The sequence below is a fragment of the Hypanus sabinus genome, chromosome 11, assembly GCF_030144855.1.
Source record: "Hypanus sabinus isolate sHypSab1 chromosome 11, sHypSab1.hap1, whole genome shotgun sequence".
NCBI lineage: Eukaryota > Metazoa > Chordata > Chondrichthyes > Myliobatiformes > Dasyatidae > Hypanus > Hypanus sabinus.
The window spans coordinates 102,101,575-102,123,146 of record NC_082716.1 but is presented as its reverse complement, the minus strand read 5'-3'; the positions used below and the strand labels follow the sequence as shown (position 1 = coordinate 102,123,146).

At 45.2% G+C, this 21,572-nt stretch overlaps 1 protein-coding gene across 1 annotated transcript in view; it reads left to right on the top strand.

Moving 5' to 3' along the window:
* Window positions 1-17,849: 17,849 nt before the first annotated feature.
* The window catches only part of LOC132402225 (leucine-rich repeat and fibronectin type III domain-containing protein 1-like), a 485,636-nt gene continuing 481,913 nt past the window's right edge, over window positions 17,850-21,572 (top strand). Inside the window, exon 1 of the mRNA XM_059984992.1 lies at window positions 17,850-17,985. The gene's annotated coding sequence lies outside the window, so the exon portion shown is untranslated. The remainder of the gene's footprint in view (window positions 17,986-21,572) is intronic.

Sequence of the window (21,572 nt, the reverse complement as noted above, 5' to 3'; positions counted from 1 at the left end):
TCTGATTTCTGAATTTAGAAAGTAGTCGATGCCTTTATTCTTTCTATCAAAGTGCATGGCCCTTCACTTCACTACACTATATTCCATCTGCCACTTCCTTGTCCATTACCCTAATCACGGAGGCTCAGAGGTTAACATAACGCTTTACAGCACTGGTGACCTGGGTTCAAGTCCTGTCGCTGTCTGAAAGGAGTTTGTATGTTCTCCTCATGGGTTTCCGTCCACATTCCCTCCTCCAATAGAAGTAGTGGACCCAACACTGACCCCTGTGGCATGGCAGTAGGTGCCATCAGCCAACCAGAAAAGGCACTTTTTGCCTTGCACCAGTCAGCCAGTCCTCTGCCCATGCAAGTGATACTTCCTCATGCAGCCTCATGTGCAACACCTTGTTAAAGATCCAAATAGGCAGCATCCACTGACTCTCCTTTGTGTATCCCACCCGTTATTTCCTCAAAGAATTCCAATGGAATTGTCTGGCAAATTTCTCCCCTTAAGGAAACCTTGCCAACTTAGCTCTACACCACTCCTTGCCACTAGGAATTCCGCCCCAACCATTCTGTCCTTCTCCCATCCGGTAGGAATTCTGCCCCAACCACTCCGTCTCCCTCCCAGCCAGTAGGAATTCTGTCCCAGCTCTCTCTGTCCCTCTCCCATTCAGTATGAATTCTGCCCCCGACTACTCTGTCTCTCTCCCAGACAGTAGGAATTCTGCCCTTGGCCACTCCATCCCTCTCCCAGTCAGTAGGAATTCTGCTCCAACCACTCTGCCCCCCTCCCAGCCAGAAGGAATCCTGCTCCAATCCACTTTGTGCTCTCCCATCCAATAGGAATTCTGCTCCAGAACTCTCCATCCCACACCCAGTAGCAGGAATGCTGCTTCCGACCACTCTACCCGACTCTGAACTCCACCCAAATTTTTCCAAGAGCAATCATGGTTCTAGACCATGACTGCCCACGTCACACACCACAGGAAATAATGTTGAAGACGATGATTTATTATGCAATTTGTAGTAATTTTATGCTTTTCTTTGTAGTGCTGCTGTAAAGCAATAAATTTCATGATCTGTACAGTGATGATAAACCTGATTCTAAATTCTGATAACTGCCCTGCTCTTTCTCTGTCACAGTAACACTGAATTCTGTTATCGGATTTGCCTTTGTACCACCTTGATGTACTGATGTGTGGGGTGATTTGTCTGGATGTCACACACTGAAAAGCTTTTACTGTACCATGGTGCATATGACAGAAATAAGCCTATTAATAAATACTAATAGTAGAGGGGAAGGAGGCTAGCTGGAAGGTGATAGGCGAAGTCAGATGGGTGGGAAAAGTCAAGGGCTAGAGGAGAGTGGACCGTAGGAGAAAGGGAAGGAGGAGGGTCACCGGGGGAGGTGATAGGCAGGTGAGGAAAAGAGGTAAGAGACCGCTGAAGAGTCTGACTTATAAAGAAAGTTACATAAAACACTGGAGGAACTCAGTAGGTCAGGCAGCATCTATGGAAATGAATGAACAGTTGACGTTTCGAGCCAAGACCCTTCTTCAGGACTGGAAAGGAAGGGGGAAAATGCCCGAATAAAAAGGTGGGGGGGTGGAGAGAAGGAGGATTACTAGAAGGTGATAGGTGAAGCCAATGGGTGGGAAAGGTCATGGGTTGGACAAGCTGGAATCTGATAGGAGATGAGAGTGGACCGTAGGAGAAAGGGAAGGGGGAGGAGCACGGACTGTGGTAATAGGTAGGGTGAGACCCAGACATCTAGCTTCACCTATTAGCCTCTAGCTTGTTCTCCTTCCTCTCCACTACTTGTTTTTTATTCTGGAGACTTTACCCTTCTTTTCCAGTCCTGATAAAGGTCCTGGCTTGAAACATCAACAGCTTACTGATTTCCATAGATGCTGCCTGACCTGCTGAGTTCCTTCAGCATTTTGTGTGTGCTGCTCTGGAATTCCAGCATCTGCAGAATTTCTTGTGGTTATGAAGCTGTGGTGAACTACATACACCTGTCTGGACACTCCCCCCCCCCACCCCGCTGACTGCTCCTGTGGCTCCTCCCACAGACCTCGGTATAAAGGCCGATTGGAGCCACAGACCCTTCCTCAGTCTCCAGGATGTCGTGTGATGGTCACTTGCTGCTTGTGCTTTCTTCCAGCCAATAAAAGCCTACCTTAACCCACGTCTCAGAGTTATTGATGGTGCATCAAAAGCGTTCTGTGACTCTATGACTATACCCTGCCTTCAGCATGCACGGACCTATCTGCACAGGTGTTCAGCTGTTGAGATTTCTCCTTAAGCATCTTACTGGAACATCTCTCACACCTCCAGACTGTCGATCACCATCAGAAGTTTGCAAAGAATTTCAATGAGATCCTTCCTCAGTGTTTGAAACTCAGCACAGACCCAGATAACCAGCAAGTTACAAATGCATAAACATGTGTTTCACACAGCATTTCACAGTCTTATTAAAGTTATTTTTTTATGTGTTACTCTCTAGCGGCGGTCCCACCATTTCTTGTCCCAGCAAGATGAAGCCTTGCTGAACTGTCTCTGTGGCAACTAGATCTTTCAGTTTGTCTACGCTTTCCCCCTGATTTGGAAGAGCAGCCAACATAATCAAAGACCGCTCCAGTCCAAACATTCACCTTTCCATCAGGCAGAAGATACAGGAACTTGAAAGCATGTCCACCTGCCTCAAGGAGAACTTCAATCCGACCATTATAAGTACGATTGAACAAATCTTGGTATAATTAAACTGAACAGTGATCTCTCAGTTTACCTCATTGTAGCCTTTACCTGTTATTTGTCTACCTCGCCATCTGGGACCTGCCTTCTTCTTGGTACTACCATCACAGAGGAGGTACAGGAACCTCAAAAGCCATGCTCAGTGAGTTAGTAACTGCTTCTTCCCCTCTGCTATTGCTATCAGATTTCCCAATGAGAACTCATGAACACCACCTTACTACTGCACTTTTGACTATTTATTGATTGACAATAAACTGGACTGGTCAAAGAACACTGAGGCTGTCTACAAGAAGGGTCAGAGCCGTCTCTACTTCCTGAGGAGACTGAGGTCCTTTAACATCTGCCGGACCATGCTGAGGATACTCTATGAGGCTGTGGTGGCCAGTGCTATCATGTTTGCTGTTGTGTGCTGGGGCAGCAGGCTGAGGGTAGCAGACACCAAAAGAATCAACAAACTCATTCATAAGGCCAGTGATGTTGTGGGGGTGGAACTGGACTCTCTGATGGTGGTGTCTGAAAAGAGGATGCTGTCCAAGTTGCATGCCATCTTGGACAATGTCTCCCATCCACTCCAGAATGTACTGGTTAGGCACAGGATTACATTCAGCCAGAGACTCATTCCACCGGATGTAACATTGAGCGTCATAGGAAGTCATTCCTGCCTGTGGCCATCAAACTTTACAACTCCTCCATCAGAGTGTCAGACACCCTGAGCCAATAGGCTGGTCCTGGACTTATTTCCACTTGGAATAATTTACTTATTATTATCTAATTATTTATGGTTTTATATTGCTATATTTCTACACTATTCTTGGTTGGTGCGACTGTAACAAAACCCAGTTTCCCTTTGGATCAATAAAGTGTGTCTGTTTGTCTGTCTGTCTGTTTCAACGATTCAGGAAGAGCTTCTTCCCCTCTGTCATTTGATGTATGAATGGATTGTGGACCTATGAACACTACCTCACTACGTTTTTATTTATATTTTTACATTACTTATTTAATTTAACTATTATATATTCTTATTGTAATTCACAGTTTTTTCTCTATTATTATGTATTTCAGGCAGATGTGACTTATCAGCCGTGGTTGGCAGCTCATCTAGGAGAAGGAGAACACTGATCTCAAGCCTCTGCTGCTCTGAGCCTACACCCACTCATGGGGAAGCATTCAGGAGCAAACCCTGAGGGAAAAATCCAGGGCTGGAGTCCCAACGGCAGTCCTACATTGAGTTCCACACTGACTGGCAACCCTTACGATGCTGGTGGTACCAAACTGTATCGATCTCTGCCGTTCCTTTGGGTTCATCAGATAGGTGGAGAGGGGGAGCCTGCTACGTGGGCAACAGGTTGTTCTCCATATTCTATTGCCCTGGCTTGTACATCTAGACAGCTAGGACGCAACATTCATTGTTGACCCTGACTGATGGGGCCTCACATCGTGTATCGCATTGTACTGCTGCCGCAAAGTCAACAAGTTTCATGACATATGCCGATAATATTAAACCCGGATCTGATTCCCTCCCCTAGCCTGCAGGTCACCCCTGGGCAAGGTGTAGCTTAGAACCTCCCCCCCCCCCAATCAGGGTCACGTGAAGCCACAGGAGCAGGTGGTGGATGGTTGTATGAGCAGCCGGTGCAGGTGACAAGTCCTGGTTATGCCACCACTGACGCCAGGCAGACCATCTCTGAAGAGTATTGATAATGGCTGAAGTCACCCATCTGCCTAGAAGAAAGCAATGCAAACCACTTCTGTAGAGAGACTTGCCAAGAACAATAATAGTCATAAATGGGCCATGTTCACCCATGTCATATAACACGGCACATAAGGAAAGATTGATAATGACTGGGGTCACCCGTCTTGTAAAGACACCATCCAGAAGGAGGCAATGGTAAACCAGTTCAGTAGAGAAATTTCCCTAGAACAATCATGGTCATGGAGAGACCATGATTACCCATGTCATACGACACGGCACAGAATGAATGATTGATAATGACTGGGGTCATGTCTTGTAAAAAGACACCATCTAGAAGGAGGCAATGGGAAACCATTTCTGTAGAGAGATTTGCCAAGAACAATCATGGTCAAAAACCATGATTTCCCACATCATATGACACGGCACATAATGATAGTGAAGATTTATTCCATAATTTGTTGTAATTGGAGGCACAGTATTGTAGAAGTTAGCACAACACTTCACAGTGCAGGGACCCAGGTTCAATTCCCACTGCTGCCAGTGAGGAGTTTATACGTTCTCCCCATGACTGCGCGGGTTTTCACTGGGTGTTCCGGTTTCCTCTCACAGTCCAAAGAGGTACCAGTCGGTCAATGTAAATTGTCCTGTGATTAAGCGAGGATTAAATCAGAGGATTGCTGGGCAATGCGGCTCAAACAGGGCTGGATGGGCCTGCTCCACACTGTATGTTAATAATAAAATAATGTTATGTCTTGAGCTGTACTGCTGTTGCGAAACAATAAACTTCATGATCTATGCAGTGGGCCTGTGATGATAAACCTGATTCTAATTCTGATAACTGCCCTGCTCTTTCTCTGTCACAGTAACACTGAATTCTGTTATCGGATTTTCCTTTGTACTACCTTGATGTACTGATGTGTGGGGTGATTTGTCTGAATATCACGCACTGAAAAGCTTTTTGCCGTGTACCGCGGTACGTATGACAATAATAAACCAATTAGTAACTACCAATTCTGTAATGTTTCAATGAGACCACCTGTCATTATTTGTAAAGCTCATTTGAATACAGGCCTTGATAACACAACAAATCTTTAAAAGTTAAAAGTGCATTGATCTGTGTTTCACTCAGCATTTCACAGTTGTTACTGAAATTAGTTATTCATGTATTTCTCTACGCAGCATCCCACCAACTCAGGTACCAGCCCGATGAAACCTTACTGAACTCTGTCTGTGTGGAGGCAAGGATGCACCCAGTACCCTTGGTGTACTTGGATCCATACCCTCTTCACCCTCTGGAGATAAAACCTTGCTGCTTATCCTCTCCAGGACTCTCACGATATACACAGCTCATAGCAGTCACTGCAAAGTCATTACAGCTCAGGTTGTTTGAGTTCGCAGTTCGATTCCCACATCATCGTAAGGTTTGTACGTTCATCCCACAGTCCAAGGGTGTACCAATTAGCAGGTGAGTTAATCATTGCAAATGGTCCTGTGATCAGGAGAGGGTTGAATAGGTGGGTTACCGGGCAGCATGACTTGTTGAACCAGAAGGGCCTATTCCACACTGTTTAAGAATCAGAAACAGGGTTAATATCACTGGCATATGTTGTGAAATTTGTTGTCCTTGTTACAGCTGTAAAGTGCAACACATAATGCTAGAAAAAAACATGAATTACAGTAATACGAGGGGTGATTGATTAGTTTGTGGCCTAAGGTAGAAGGAGTCAATTTTAGAAAACCTAGCACATTTATTTTTCAACATAGTCCCCTCCTACATGTACACACTTAGTCCAGTGGTCGTCGAGCATACGGATCCCTTCTTTGTAGGAGTCAGCGTCTTGGACCTCCAGAAGTGGATGGGCCACAGCAGGGGTGATTGATAAGTTCGTGGCCTAAGGTAGACGGAGATGAGTTATTAACTTCAAACTTTCTCCATAATCACTCAGAGAGTTGAACTGCACGTGGATGTAATGAGAGCTGTATAACTCATCTCCTTCTACCTTAGGCCATGAACTTATCAATCATCCCTTTTTTTTTTTTGTGTGTGTGTGCCAGCTAAATTAAATAAGTAGTGCAAAAATAGAAATAAAAAAAGTAGTGAGGTAGTGTTCATGGGTCCAATGTCCATTTGGATGGCAGAAGCGTAGAAGCTGTTCCTGAATTGGTGAGTGTGTGTGTCTTCTGGCTCCTTCCTGGTGGTAGCAATTAGAGAGGGCATGTTCTGGGTGATGGGGTCCCTAATGATGAAGCTGCCTTTTTGTGGCATCGCTACTTGAAGATGTCCTGGATACTATGGAAGCTTGTGTCCATAATGGAGATGACTATGTTTACAACTATCTGCAGATTATTCTGACCCTGTTCAGTAGCATCATCCCCAATGCCACCACACTCCCACCACCCGTACCAGATGGTGATTCAGCCAGCTGAATTAAATAAAATCTGACCTTAAAAAATAAGTATGAAATCTCCAGAAAACACGACTGTAGATGCTGGAGATCTTTAATAAAGTTAGGAATGCTGGATGCACCTACAGGTCAGATAGTGGGTGTGCAGAGCAAAGCAGAGTTGAGAATTTCAATCAATAAGCAGAATGATTGTTTAAATTACCTCTTGCTGCTTCTGTTCCATAGGAGACAACATTGGCTTTGCCTCTGCGAGTTTTTAGAACATAGACCATTACAACACAGGTCAAGCCATTCAGCCCACAATGTTGTGCGGACTTTCCCCAGTGTCGTCATGCTCCAGACTTGACATAATCATGGGTAAAATCTTTCTACACCCTCTCTTTCCTTGTAGGGTCAGAGCAGACACAGGTCACTTGTCCCAACACCCACATGCTCACCATCAATTCCCTATAGCACAGCGATCAGAATTGTACTGAGTAGCTGCAAGGTGGACTCTCCAGTCGTATGTGCCTTTCTACTTTACGATGAGTGGCAGGTGAAATCCAGGGTAGGAAAGGGTAAGATCATGCACTTTTGTAAAAGGAATAAAGTTGTGTAGACTACTTTCTATATGAGCAAAATCAGAAATTGGAGGTGCAAGGGGACTTGGGAGTCCTTGTGCAGGTTGAGTCAGTGGCGTGGAAGGCAAATGCAATGTTAGCATTCATTTTAAGAGAACTAGAATATAAAAACGAGGATGTAATGTTGAGGCTCTATAAGAAGTTTAGATATTCTATAAGCAGTTTTGGGGCCCCTATCTAAGAAAGGATGTGCAAGTTCATAAGGCAGATCCCAGGAATGAAAGGGTTAATGTAGGAGGAGCATGTTAGCATATGAGAAGCATCTGATGGCTCTGGGCCTGTCCTTGCTGGAGTTTAGAAGAACGAGAGGGATCTCATTGAAACCTATCGAATGTTGAAAGGCCTCAACAGAGTAGATATGGAGGGGATGTTTCCTATGGTGGGGGGGAGTTTACCACCAGAGGGTACAGCCTCAGAATAAAGGGACATCCATTTAGAACAGAGATGAAGAGGAGAGGATGATGAATCTGTGAAGTTCATTGCCACAGGCAGTTGTGGAGACCAAGTCATTGGGTATATTTAAAGCAGATGTTGATAAGGTAGCCCACAAGCGTCACCCTACATTCTGGCGCCAACATAACATATCCACAATGCTTGACATGAACAACACAGAACACAACAGAACAAAATACAACAAACAACAAAACAACAACAGCAAAACAAGCGATGGGTGGGGGAACACATTGCCAGGGGTGGTGGTAGAGTCAGATACATTAAGGACATTCAAGAGACTCCAAGATAGGCACATAGGTGATAGAGCTATGGAGGTCTATGTGGGAGGGAAGGGATAGATTGGGACCACTTTGGCCCAGGACACAATCCCGAGGGACTCCTGCAGTGAGGTCCTGAACTACAGGCTCCAATGGACACAACCTCTTGTCCTGATTGGGGTGCAACTTCGCACGTCATCTCTCCAGTCATGAGAATAGGACTACCTGTGCCATGGTGACCTCTGAGTGTAATTTCACATTGAACAACTATTAGCCAAGCTGCTGGGAGGCACAAACCACGTAGTGCTCCAGAGACTGTGGGTGTATTATTTCAGAGCTATTCTCACTCCAGATTCAACTAGAAGAACAAATGTTTACAGCATCCGGGGTGCAGAAGGTTGTAAACTCAACCCGTCCTACCATGGGAACTCACACCATCGAGGAGACTTTCAAAAGGTGACACCTCAAAAAAGCAGGATCCGTCATTAAGGACCCCGTCACCTAGGGCTTGGCCTGTTCTCATTGTTAGGGAGGAGGTACAGGAGCCTGAAGACACACACTCAGTGATTCAGGAACAGGATTTTCCCCTCTGCCATCAGATTTCTGAATGGATATTGAACCCATAAAAAACTTCCTAGAAACAGAAACATGGAAAACCTACAGCACATTACAGGCCCTTCAGCCCACAAAGCTGTGCAGAACATGTACTTACTTTAAAAATTGCATAGGGCTACCCATAGCCCTCTATTTTTCTAAGCTTCATGTACCTATCCAGAAGTCTCTTAAAAGACCCTATCACATCCGCCTCCACCACCGTCACCGACAGCCCATTCCACGCACTCACCACTCTCTGAGTAAAAAACTTACCCCTGGCATCTCCTCTGTACCTATTTCCAAGCACCTTAAAACTATGCCCTCTAAAACAACCTCACTACTGTTTTTTTCCTTATTACACTACTTACTTAACTAACTTTTTAAATATCTTACTGTAACGTACAGTTTTTATTATTATACAATGCATTGTACTGCTGCCACAAAGACAACAAATTTCACAATACATGCTAATGATATTAAACCTGATTCTGATTCTGATTCTGACATGTGGAAGGGTTGATTAACAAAGTGAATGCAGTGGCTCGAGTTAGACAATTTTCCAGGAGAAGAAGCAGTGTCTTTTGGATCCTGTAGTCCTCGACTTCACTGAGGGAGTTCCTTGGGACCAAGTCCTGAGCCAAAACAATCTCCTTTGCCTCATTAGTGATAGTTTTTTCATCAGAAGGTCAGCAGTGGTTGCCCAGTGCCCACTTCCACCAACAGCACTTCAGCAACTGAAGCAGAGTGTGTGCTGATAAATAAGATGCACCTTTTATGATATCCAGGTGCCAAGCAATCATAATTTCCAGCATGGAAGTATCTGACCACATGTCTTTGATATTTAATGGCCTTACCATTGTCAAATACCACCCCCCCCACCCCCATCACCAGTAACAGCTGGTCACAAAAGCAGACCTGAGCTACACACACAAAATGCTGAAGGAACTCAGCATGTTGAAAGTGAGAGGAAGGAGATTTGAAAGGGATCTTTAAGATATAAATATATATCTACATTCATGTATCTGATTCCAACACTGCTGCTAGTAGCATATTCCAGATAACAACCACTGTGTAAAAAAATGTGCCCTAAAGATTCCCTTTAACACTTTTTATAGACACTGTATTTTAAATTTATTTAGATATACAGTGCAGAACAGATTCTTCTGGCCCATCAAGCCCCTGACAAGCTCAATTCAACCCTAACCTAATCATAGGACAACTTAGGAAAACCATTTAACCTACCCACTACGTTTTTGGACTATGGGAGGAAACCTGATGACCCAGAGAAAACCTACGCAGTCCTTGGGGAGGTTGAATGAAGATTGACACTGGAACAGAACTCTGAACTTTGATGCCTCGAGATGTAATGGTACTGCGCTAAGCCCCTATGGCAGTATGCATAATCAGAATCAGGTTTAATACCACTGGCATATACCGTGAAGATTCCTGTTTTGAAGATAATAAAAAACTAAAAATTACCATAAATATATATATATAGCTAACCACTGCAATAGTGCATATAGTCAGATAATGACAGAGGGGAAGAAGCTGTTCCTGTAAAGTTGAGTGTGTTTTCAAGCTCCTGTACTTCCTCCTTGACAGTAACAATGAGGAAAGGGTGTGCCCTGGGTGGTGGGGGTCTTTAATAATGGATGCCAACTTTTTAAGGCATCACTTTAGAAGGTGTCCTCAACACTGAGATGACTAGTTCCCCTGATGGCGCTACTGAGTTTACAACAGTCTGCAGCTTTTTTCTCATCCTGTGCAGTGTCCCAAATGGTGGGTGCCTGCTCTCCACAATACATCTGTAGAAATTTGCAAAGTATTTGGTGATATATTAAGTCTCCCCAAATGCCTGATGAAATATAGCTGCTGTTATGCCTTCTTTGTAATTGCAATAATATGTTGGGCCCAGGATAGGTCTTCGGAGATGTTGACACCAGGAACTTGAAACTGCTCACCTTTTCCACTGCTGATCCCTTGATGAGGTTTAGTGTGTGCTCCCTCTATCTTCCCTTCCTGAGGTCCACAATGTGTTCTTTGGTCTTACTGCCATTGAGGGTAAGGCTGTTGTGACACCACCAACCTACGGATTTATCACATTCTTGTATTCCTCCTCATCATTATCTGAAGTTCTGTCAAAAATAGCTGCTTGCTGAATCCAGGCAGCCTCAGAGTTGACTTACAGATGCAGGACGCAAAGCAGGAAAACAGATACCAAATAGTTGAGCTGTGCCTAGCCACCCAGTCATGGGCATAGAGAGAGTAGAGCAGTGGGCTAGGCACATGTCCTTGAGGTGCACCAGAGTTGATTGTCAGTGAAGGGATGTTATTTCTGATCCACACAGGTGGTGAGAAGGTCAAAGATCCAGTTGAAGAGGAAAGTACAAGGGCCCAGGTTTTGGAGCTTATTGATTAGAATTAATGATAGGATTGTGTTCAATGCAGAGCAGTAATTAATTAACAGAAGCCTGTTGTTCCTCTTCACACCTTGCGGCATATCGGGCAGCAACCTTGCCATTTCCTTAGCATTTTTGTCTGTTTTTTTATAAGGCTGATTTGCTAGCTCAGCGCTCAACCCGGCAAGGATAGAAAGTGTGCATGGAGCAGGCCAGAATTGAACCTGGGACCACTCGTTTTAAAGTCTGGTGACGATACCATTACACCACCAGTTGGCTTAAACAGCAGCCTGATGTAGGTATTAATATCATCCAGGTGATCCAAGGCCAAGTGGAGAGCCAGTGAGATTGCATCCACTGCAGACCTACTAAGGAAATAGGCAAAGTGCAGCAGGTATAGGTTCTTGCTTAGGTAGGAGTTGATTCAAGCTGTGACCAACCTTTCAAAGTACTTCATCAAAATAAATGAGAGTGTCACTGTGTGACAGTTGTTGAGGCAGTTCATCCTGCTCTCCTTGGGCACTGGTATGATTGTTGCCCTTTTGAAACAGGGAACCTCTGACTGCAGCAGTGAGGGATTAAAGGTGTCCTTGAACACTCTGGCCAGTTGTTTAGCACAGGATTTCAGAGCCCAAGCATGTACACCATCAGGGCCTGATGCCTTATGAGGGTTCAACCTCTTGAAAGATATTCTGATGTTAGTTTTTGAGACAGAGATCACGGGGCCACCAGACTCTGCAGGGATTCATCCAGGTGTAGTTTAGGGGATGTTTAGACAGGCACTTGAATAGGCAAGGCATATAAGGATATGGGCCAGATGCAGTGCAAATGGGATGAGTATAGATGACCATGGCCATAAGGCACAGGAACAGAATTAGGCCATTTGACTCATAGGACTTTGCTCCGCTATTTCATCATGTCTGATTATTATTCCTCTCAACGCCATTCTCCTGCCTTCTCCCGCTAACCTTACTGATCAAGAACCTATCAAACTCTAGTTTAATTACAGGACTCTATGATAGATCACACATCCATTCCAACTTGGAAGTAGTTCACTTTAATTGTTGCTGGGTCAGACAGAGGACGTATGCAGTATGCAACCTGAAATTCTTACTCTTCACAGACATCCTCAAAACAGAAGGAAAAAATGAATGAATGACAGAAAAGTCAGAACCCCAAAGCCTACTTCCCCCTCCAATGCAAAAGCAGTAGCAAAAACATCAGACCTACCCCCTTCCTCTTGCCCCAATTATTCTGCAAAAACACTGCTCCACCCCACCACCCCACCATGCAAGCATTAGCAAAGCCCCCAAAGAGACCATGCTCTGGAGTCCAATAAAACTACAGTCAAGTCCCAGCACTTTGGTATCTCAGCCAGGCTCCCTCTCTCTTTCACTTGTTGCTACTGCAACAACCGAGAGTGGGAGACCAGAAACTTGCTGTTTTGATGTCACTTTTCCGAGTCCCACAGATCAAGGACCGATAGGCTGTCACTCACTATATGGGTATAACTTAAGCAAAATAGTCATGTATCTGCATGTGCTGAGCTTGAATACTGTATTGGGATTGGTTCAGTCACTCAAGCAGGTGTGTACGTTTACCTTACACTCAACATAAGACCATAAGATATAGAAGAATTAGGATATTTGTTCCATCAAGTCTGCTCTGCCATTTCATCATGGCTGATCCATTTTCCCTCTCAGTCTCATTCTCCTGCCTTTTCCCCTTATCCCTTCATGCCCTGACTAATCGAGAATCTATCAATCTCTGCCTTAAATATACCCAATGACCTGGCCTCCACAACCATCACAAATTCCAGAGATTCACCACCCTCTGACTAAAGAAATTCCTCCTCATCTCCATACTAAAAGGCTGTGTCCTCTGGTCCTAGACTCCTCCACCATAAGAAATGTCCTCTCTACTTACAACATTTGATAGGTTTCAATGAGATCCACCCTCATTCTTTTGAATTCAAGTAAGTACAGGACCAGAGCCATCAAATATTCCTCATGTGATAAGACATTCACTGAAGCAGATGTGTACAAGTTCCTTACATTCAGCATCCAGAGAACAAGCCCTTTCTGCACCATCTTTCCCAACATAGGAACAAAACATCACTCTGGTAAATTCCTATACTATACTGTGGTGGCCACCTCTTGCTGAAGGTGGACACCAATGATGAAAGTTGCAAACTCTCCAGCATGCCAATACCAAGTTTGCCTAGTGAAAGAAAAGAGAGTTTGAATATCATGACTTCAATCCCAGCAATAAGCTCATAATGTACAGATGTGTAGTGGAGATTGTATTAGCTGGCTGCATCATGGCCTGGTATGGAAATACCAATGCCTTTGAAAGAAAAATCCTACAAAGGGAAGTGGATTCAGCCCAGTACATCACAGGTAAATCCCTCCCAACTATTGAGCATTTCTGCATGAAACGCTGTTGTAGGAAAGCAACCTCCATCATCATAGATCCTCGCTATCGAGGCCATGCTTTTTTCTCACTGCTGCCAACAAGTAGAAGGTACAAAAGCCTCAGGACTCACACCACCAGGTTTATCAACAGCTACTACCTCCCAGCTATCAGGCTCTTGAACAAAAGGGCTAACTACACTCGTTTGTCCAACCATTGAAATGTTCCCACAACCAAAGTTCTCACTTTAAGGACTCTTTTTGTTATTTCATTTTCTCAATTATTACTGTTTATTTATATTTGTATTTGAACAGTTTGTTGTCTTCTGCACCCTGTCTGCTTTTTCATTGATCTTGTTACAGTTACTATTCTATAGATTTGGGGAGTATGCCCACAGGAAATTGAATCTCAGACATATACATGGTGGCATATATGCACTTTGATAATAAAATTTACTTTGAACTTTGGACTAACTGCATGTTTCAGAGATTTGGACTACAAAAGTGAATATCTCAAAGCACATGGGGGTGCTTGTTGATTAGTAAAGGCTTCATAGATTATGGGGAGCAAGACAAGAGAATGGGGTTGAGAGGATCATAAACCTATCATGATCAAAGGGCAGAATAGGTTTGATATGCCGGATAGTCTAATTCTGCTCCCTTGCATTATGCTCTTACTGTTATCAATGCCAATGCCAGACAAAATTCATTTAAGCTGAGTGGGGGAAAATCTAAGAGAGGTGTTAGAGATAGATTTTTTTTTGCACAGAGATTGGTGGCTGCTTGGAATCCACTGCCAATGTTGGTGGTAGAAGATGATACTTTAGGGATATTTAAAAAAATCTTATTTAGGCATACAGGTGCAAGAACAACGGAGGGTTGTTGGCTGTGGGGGGAGGGAAGGGTTCGATTGATTGTGCAGTAGCATAGGTCAGCATTACATAACGGGCCAAAGGGCCAGTATTGTGTTTTACAGTTCTATACTTTATGATCATCCTGCTCTGAGGCTGGTCGGGGGAATACCAGGAGGTCAGAGAAAAAGCTTCACTGCGTCCTTCAAAGGACACAGCAGCCACTCTGACACTTGACCAGGAGCATTTGGTGGCACTGAAAACTTTGAGTTTATCGATTGGGAATACATGGGAGATCGAAGAAAATGGCAGAATGAACAGACCACCGACCAAACTATCCATCCACGTGCCCCATCAGGCAACCCCGGAACCACCAGTGGGGAGTTTGTGGAACCTACATTGTCATTAGAACCCCAGATCCCTGGAAGATCACCATCATCTTCTGAAGATGAACTGGAGAAAAGCTGGGAACAGCAAACCTTGCCAGCGACCCAAGATCTCAATAATGAATTAGAAGAAATCTCTCTGAATAGAGCAAACAATCCTATAGAATTTGTTTTTGCAAAAGGAGTCCTCTCCCGTAGTGTTCCGCCTGTTTCCGTCTGCCTCTCTGCATCTTCTCACAATACTCTCTCTGTCTCTGTCACCCCCACCCTCCTCCCTCTGGTTTCTCTCTCTTACAGCCGCGCTAACGTAAGCCTCCCTCATTCATATGCATGAGACGCTGAGAGAGCTGCCGAGCTCGCCCTCCTCCAGCCCGTGTTTCCGTGCGCCCGTCCCGAAGCGGAGAATGCCTTCGGAATTGACTGCTGGGGATCGGCAGACTGAGGGAGAGAGAGGCGGGCAGTGAAAGGGTTCGTCGCTCCCGACTCGGGCAGAGGATGTTCCCAGATCGGAACGGATGTAGTCAGGATTAAAAGGAGGCGATCGGGAAAGGGGAGAGCTGCTGTTCCAGATGTTGCTGCAGCTGTGCGATCTGTGGGTCTGTGACGGGCTCCGTGATAAGCACACATCTGGATAGCCCCCAGCCTCTGCAAGGACAGCGGGCTGAGGTGTGTGTCTCTGGGGGGCAGTGAAGGGGGTGTGAAGCCTGGCTGAGACCACACTGAGCTCTGCTGAGCCTCGGGTACACCCGCACTGCCAGTGAGAATGCCCCTAGTTCCCCTCCAGTTGATCGTAACCTTCCTGAGCGAGAGACTTTTCCGGGAGGCTTGGCAGGCGGTTCGGGAAGCGCATTCCTTCTAGCGCCGTGGACCCCCAAGGACAGGATTACCAGCCTGGGGGCTGTCCTGCTTTTGGCCGGGAGCCGGAGCCTTTGCAAGTGTGGGTGGAAGGAAAGGCTACGCGTGGTAGCCGGGAACTGACCGTGGTGCTGAAACCATCGCCGGCGGGGAGGGACGAATTTGAAGTTCCAGCGCCGTGAATTATTTCGTTCTTGATGTAAAGCTGCCTTTAGCCACCGCTCCTCCCGAAGGCTGTGGCTTTTCTGAGCTCCTCTCACATAAGGGGGACAGAATTTTATCCCTCTCCCTGAACAACGAGGCTGCAAAGGGAGAATTACTGAGACTGATCGGAACGTCGCCTTCCGCCGCCCGATTCCTCCTAAAGGTAAACGGTTCTACAAATCTCCTTTCCTCGCCGAGTAGCGTGGTGTTTATTGCAGTATCTTAAACGATCGTTTTACAAGAGTCTTTTCCGTGTGCAGGTGGTGAGCGGGGTGTCAGTGCGGTGCTTTTCTGATTCTGCTGAATGTTCGGGTTCAACCAATTGCAACTCCACCGATAATATTGTAGTGGCGCCGCAAAAAGGGGGTTACACTTTGCCTAGTTAAAAAAGCAAAAAAAAATGTCTCTGCATTTAACTTTTCAATATGGCTGGGCTAATATTACACTACATGAATAATATATGCACAAAAATTCCTTCAGACCTTGCATAGGTCTTATCGTCCTTCACCTAATTTGATATAGTTGACTTGTTTTCCCCTGAATCACTATATATAGCCTACGAATCCGGACTGACCGTCACCGGTTTAATGTAAGAAGCTTTGTAACAAAGCATGATTCAACCCAAAACTGCCCAAGATTTCTAGGTGCAAAGACTGAAGGAGATTTTGAAAGCCATCACACTGTGGTTGACGTTCCCATTAAAAATAATGAGTTGTGGTTCGGGTAATGAAATGCAGGAATGTGTCTGTATTCCAGAGCAATGTTGCAGTGGCGAGCTCGCCCGTGCATAAAACCGAAGGTGCTATTCCTGCATCACTCTCTCTATTACCAGGTCGGACGAGGGAGACAGATGGGCGAGTCTGTGCTCACATCTCCTCAGTTACCATCAGTTCTCTCACCGAGTGAAACTTTCAAAATTTCGGTCACTTATGACGGGAGTGCATGGCGATGATTCTGCATACGACAAAATTCCCGGGGTTTGTACTGGGGTACAAGACAGAAAAAAACCCACCGCGCTGCTAGGAGAGCATGAGGGTGGGGTTAGTGGGGCGTGGGCGCTGGGAGTGGGTGTGTTCAGAAGAATTCTAAAGCAATGTAGAAAAGTGTGATCTGTGCACTGAAAGATATTCCCAATTGGGATGTTTGTGCCACACAAGTTGCACAAGTAGTTTTCGAAATTGAATAATGGGCAGAACGTGCACAGCTGTTAATTCGCACCACTCCCTATTTTCTGCTGTTCCGTGTTGAGCTGTGTCAGTGACCGGTCACTGAAATGATCCGTGGCCTTTTGTACACTATTATTCTCCTCAGTCTCGTCGCTGAACCGGCGAGAACCAGAACTGCAGCCACTCCGCTGGAGCCGGCTGCCCGAGCAGTGTCTAGTTTTAGTAACACCAATGGCGATTTCGTTCTTCGTTAACCCGCCGTTTCAAAGTTTAACGACTCCACATCGGCCACCTGGCATTTTATTGACAACGCAGAGGGCCGCGCCCGGAGAAGCAGAAACCTAGCACACAGCTGAGATTTAATCCGGTGGTCATCAATACACCAAACCGTTGCCTTGACCGAGCACGGCTCCTGTCCTCTCTTTCCAATGTCGCCGGGCACAAGCCCTTCCATTTCCTTACCTTCGTAATCGAAATACAGGAATAATTAGCCGGCTCACAATGCAAGTACTATATTACTAAAGACAAATTATTTCCTTGTCGGATTTATATTCCTTCACGCGCTTATTCCATTATATTCAGCTCCGCTACTCAACCTTGTTCACAGGGAGCCAATCAGGGAATGCAAACCCCACCCGAATGCCGACAATCCCAGCTCAGACCGAGTTTGGGGACTTCCAACTTTTCCCCCCCGAAGCAGGATTTGCAGGATATTGGGCTCGGAATATTGACAAGTGAACGCGAACGAAGGTGGACCCACGCTGGGACCAGGTTCCCTGGCCGAGTCTGGAACAAATAAAACACTGAGTCAGTGCCGGCCGATCTCCCACAGCCGAGGACACTCATTCAGCCCTTCGGCAGAATCGACACCCACTCGGGCTGGGATCGTGGAACGAGGCTCCGAATCCGGGAATTTCTTCCGGAGATGGAAAAGTGGTGGCTGAACTTATGCGGTGAGTGGAGGCGTCGTTAAGAATGCATTGAAGGTCACGGTATATCACAGTATTTTATATATAAGACGTGCATTATGCAGGGTATGCAGTAAGCTGAGACAACGCTGTGTGTCCTGCACGTTAGGGACGCTGCCTTGTTGGTAGCTTTTTTTCCCTCTCACTTCGCCCCACCGCCCCTCTCAGATCTTGTGATCAGGGCAGTCAGCAGTAGATGGGTGTTTCAAGGCGCGAAGAGGGTAGTAAATCGCCAGTCGCGGTGCTCCAGGTGTCCGCTCTACCTCCGAAGCAAGTGAAAAGTCGCCCTCGCGCCTTCAATACCCAGTCAATTGTGATCCATTTGCTCCAAACCCCCATCCCTCCCCCCTCCCCCCCACCTCTGAGCTTGATGGGTGACTGCTTTGTCTGGCCACCAGCAGCAACACGCACCAAGTGCTGAAGGAACTCAGCAGGTCAGGCAGCACCCACGGAGGGAAATAATGAGCAGCGACCCTTCATCAGGATTGAAAATGAATGGGATGGAAGCCAGGAATGTCTAGCTGAGTACATTCCTACTTACCTTATTCCCCTTGCTTCTGGTTCTGCCTGCTACTGGTTGTGTATGCTGCCCTTGGTGTCTTACTATTGCTCTGAGTTTTGAACAGTACTGAGGAAGAATTGTTCTATGTACAAACTGTTACCAAAAGCAGTTGGTTTCCGTAGGCCGAGGTCCACCGTGGATAATGCGCCCAAGCTGTCTAGATAAACACGCCAGGGCAGTACAATATGGAGAGCAAGTTGTTGCCTGTGTAGCAGGCTTCCCCTCTCCTAAGCCTATGCAGTTTGGCACCAGCAACCTGGCTGAAACTTCTAGTCAGCATTGAACTCGGTGGAGGACTGCCTTAGGGACTCCAACTCTGGATTTTTCTCTTGGGGTTTCTTCCAAGGAATGTGTTTCAGATCAACGTTTTCCTTCTGATGGGCTGATAAATCCCATCTGCCCAAAGTGATTGGTTTTAAGGTGCCGGCAATGTTTTAAGGTACCAGGGTCTTTGCCCTTCACCTGTCAATAGAAACTGTTCTGCTAGGCTTAGTAGCTCAGCCACACATAAAATCCAGGAGCTGGACTTGATAGTCAGAGGCTATCTGAGGTATATACCATTGGGACCATTTAATAGGTAGTGGGAGCTTAACACCATTACCAACCATGGCTGTAATAATCTTAAAGAACATCAGTCTGTTATCAATAATGTCTTACCTATCTCATAAACTAAACCTCTGGAATCCTGAATATCTTTCGGCACCTGTCATTGGGTTAAGTTAAAGGTCGTCCAGCTCATTGACTTGTACTCATCTAGACATTCATCAGTTCTGCTTCTCTCTCCCAATAAAGTTCTTGCAGTCTAGCAGGAAGTGTGTTACTGGAGTCATGTGCACCAGCCTTTAGTGCAGAGGTTCCCAACCTTTTTCATGCCATTGACCCTTATCATTAGCCAAGGTGGTCTGTGGACTCCAGTTTGGTATCCCCTGCTTTAGTGTGATTTTCTAAGCTGTTTCCCAATTGTTATTTAAGAAGGCCACAAGCATTCCAACTATGGTTGTGTGTAGTTTCAGTAGGAGAACAGAATGTTGTACCCAGAGTGTCTTCATTGAATGATGAATTTTGTTTCAATCATCCTTCTGAATGTTGTAGAGTCAATGGATTCATCTTTTCAGTGTTTGCGCTGCTCTTGATACCTGACTACATGGTAAATATAACCCTCCCACTACTTCATTCATATGCTTGCACTCTATAAAAAGAAATATATGTATACACATGCACGCGCACATGCACACACGCACACGCACACGCACACGCACACACACACACACACACACACACACACACACACACACACACACACACACACACAATTATGTAAGGCTCAGTGGTTCAATTTAATATCAGAGAATGTGCACAGTACACCACCTGAAATCCTTACTCTTCACAGATATCGATGAAACAGAGAAAAAAAATCATCTTGTGATCACATACATGATTAATCTCTCATTCACATACATGGAAACACTTCACACATGAACAACTCACACACACACACACACGTGCGCGTTTTTATTTTTTTCGCGGCTGTCTGTGGGGAAGATGACTCTCAGAGTTATTGTCTGTGGGGAAGACAATCTCAGGGTTGTTTACTGCACATTATGCCACTGGTGTTTAAGTCAGCAATGAAGGTTCTCCTTCTCTGGTGGTGTTCAGGGCTTCCATCATCATGTCGGTAGCCTCCTCTCAGTTTTCGCTCCTGTCAGTCACGCAAGTCCCAGGTGGAGACTCAGGAAAGCCATTGCACTCAGATGTAGAAGGATTCTTCATTGCTGTTCCTGTAATAGTCAGGGATTTTAGCCCTGAGGTGAACCCCCAAACCTGGAGAACTGGTGGACCACTCTTAGTCTGGCCTCTACCCTTTGATCTGCATGGTATGGTGATTCTACCAAGAATCAAAGCATGAAGCCCTGACTCCAGCCAGCATAGCTCTCTGGGTCATTGAAACAGACAAGCTTCCAAAGCATGACAAGGCTGTGGACCACTTGCAGGATACTGCATACACACTTTGATACTTTGAGGAGGAAATTCTTTAGAATGGTGAATCTGTGGAATTCATTGTCACAGGTGGTTGTAGAGGCTAAGTCTTTAGATATTTTAAGGCAGAGTTTGATAGATTCTTAATTAGTCACAGCATTAAGGGATACGGGGAGAAGGCAGGAGATTGGGGCTGAGAGGGAAAATGGATCAGTCATGTTGAAATGGTGGGGTAGACTCAATGGGCCAAATAGCCTAATTCAGCACCTATGTTTATGGTTTTATAACAAATGTACTTTGTACTTTTAACATAGACACATAAAAACATACAAATTACACATTGGTTGGAAGGTAATTAAAGATAAAAAGACAGTATTTATCTTGGTTTCTTAAAAAAAATTCCTTGACAGAAAGAAATATATAATACTCCGCTTAATGAGAGGTAAATGTGTGAATCTACAGAGTTGGGAAGAGCCTTGCATTTTATTTCTAGCAACATGGGATTGAAGCCAGGCCTGGATTCTCATAGCTGCACTGATCACCATCAGAGAGTGTAGTGGATAATTCAAATCAGCTTGGAGCCGATTCAGTTCCATTGCTCAAAACATCTGTTCTTTAACCAAATTGGAGTTAAGTTGGCCACCTCAATTCGAGTGCTTCGTTGATATAGGAAATGGAGATTTGCAATGTCAACATTAAGTGTTCTCCAGCTTTGAGATTTCTGGAAGCTCAGAGGATTTGAGAGAAAGAATTAATACAGAATCTGGATTAGTATTAGCCGATCTTCTGATTCTCTTTGAGTATGGCTGACATCGATTGGGTTCTCTGCCTTTGCGGTTAACATATGCATTCTCTGTGCCTCCATCCTCTTATATCGTAATCTCCAACTAAATTTTATTTAAAATCCTGACAGGATAAAGAGAAGTGTTTAGACCTTTACATCTCCATTAAAACCATCCATGCCTGCTCAAATCTGGCAAATTTTAGACATGGTTTAAAATTTATACTTGAACATACGTTTGTTTGCTCGTTA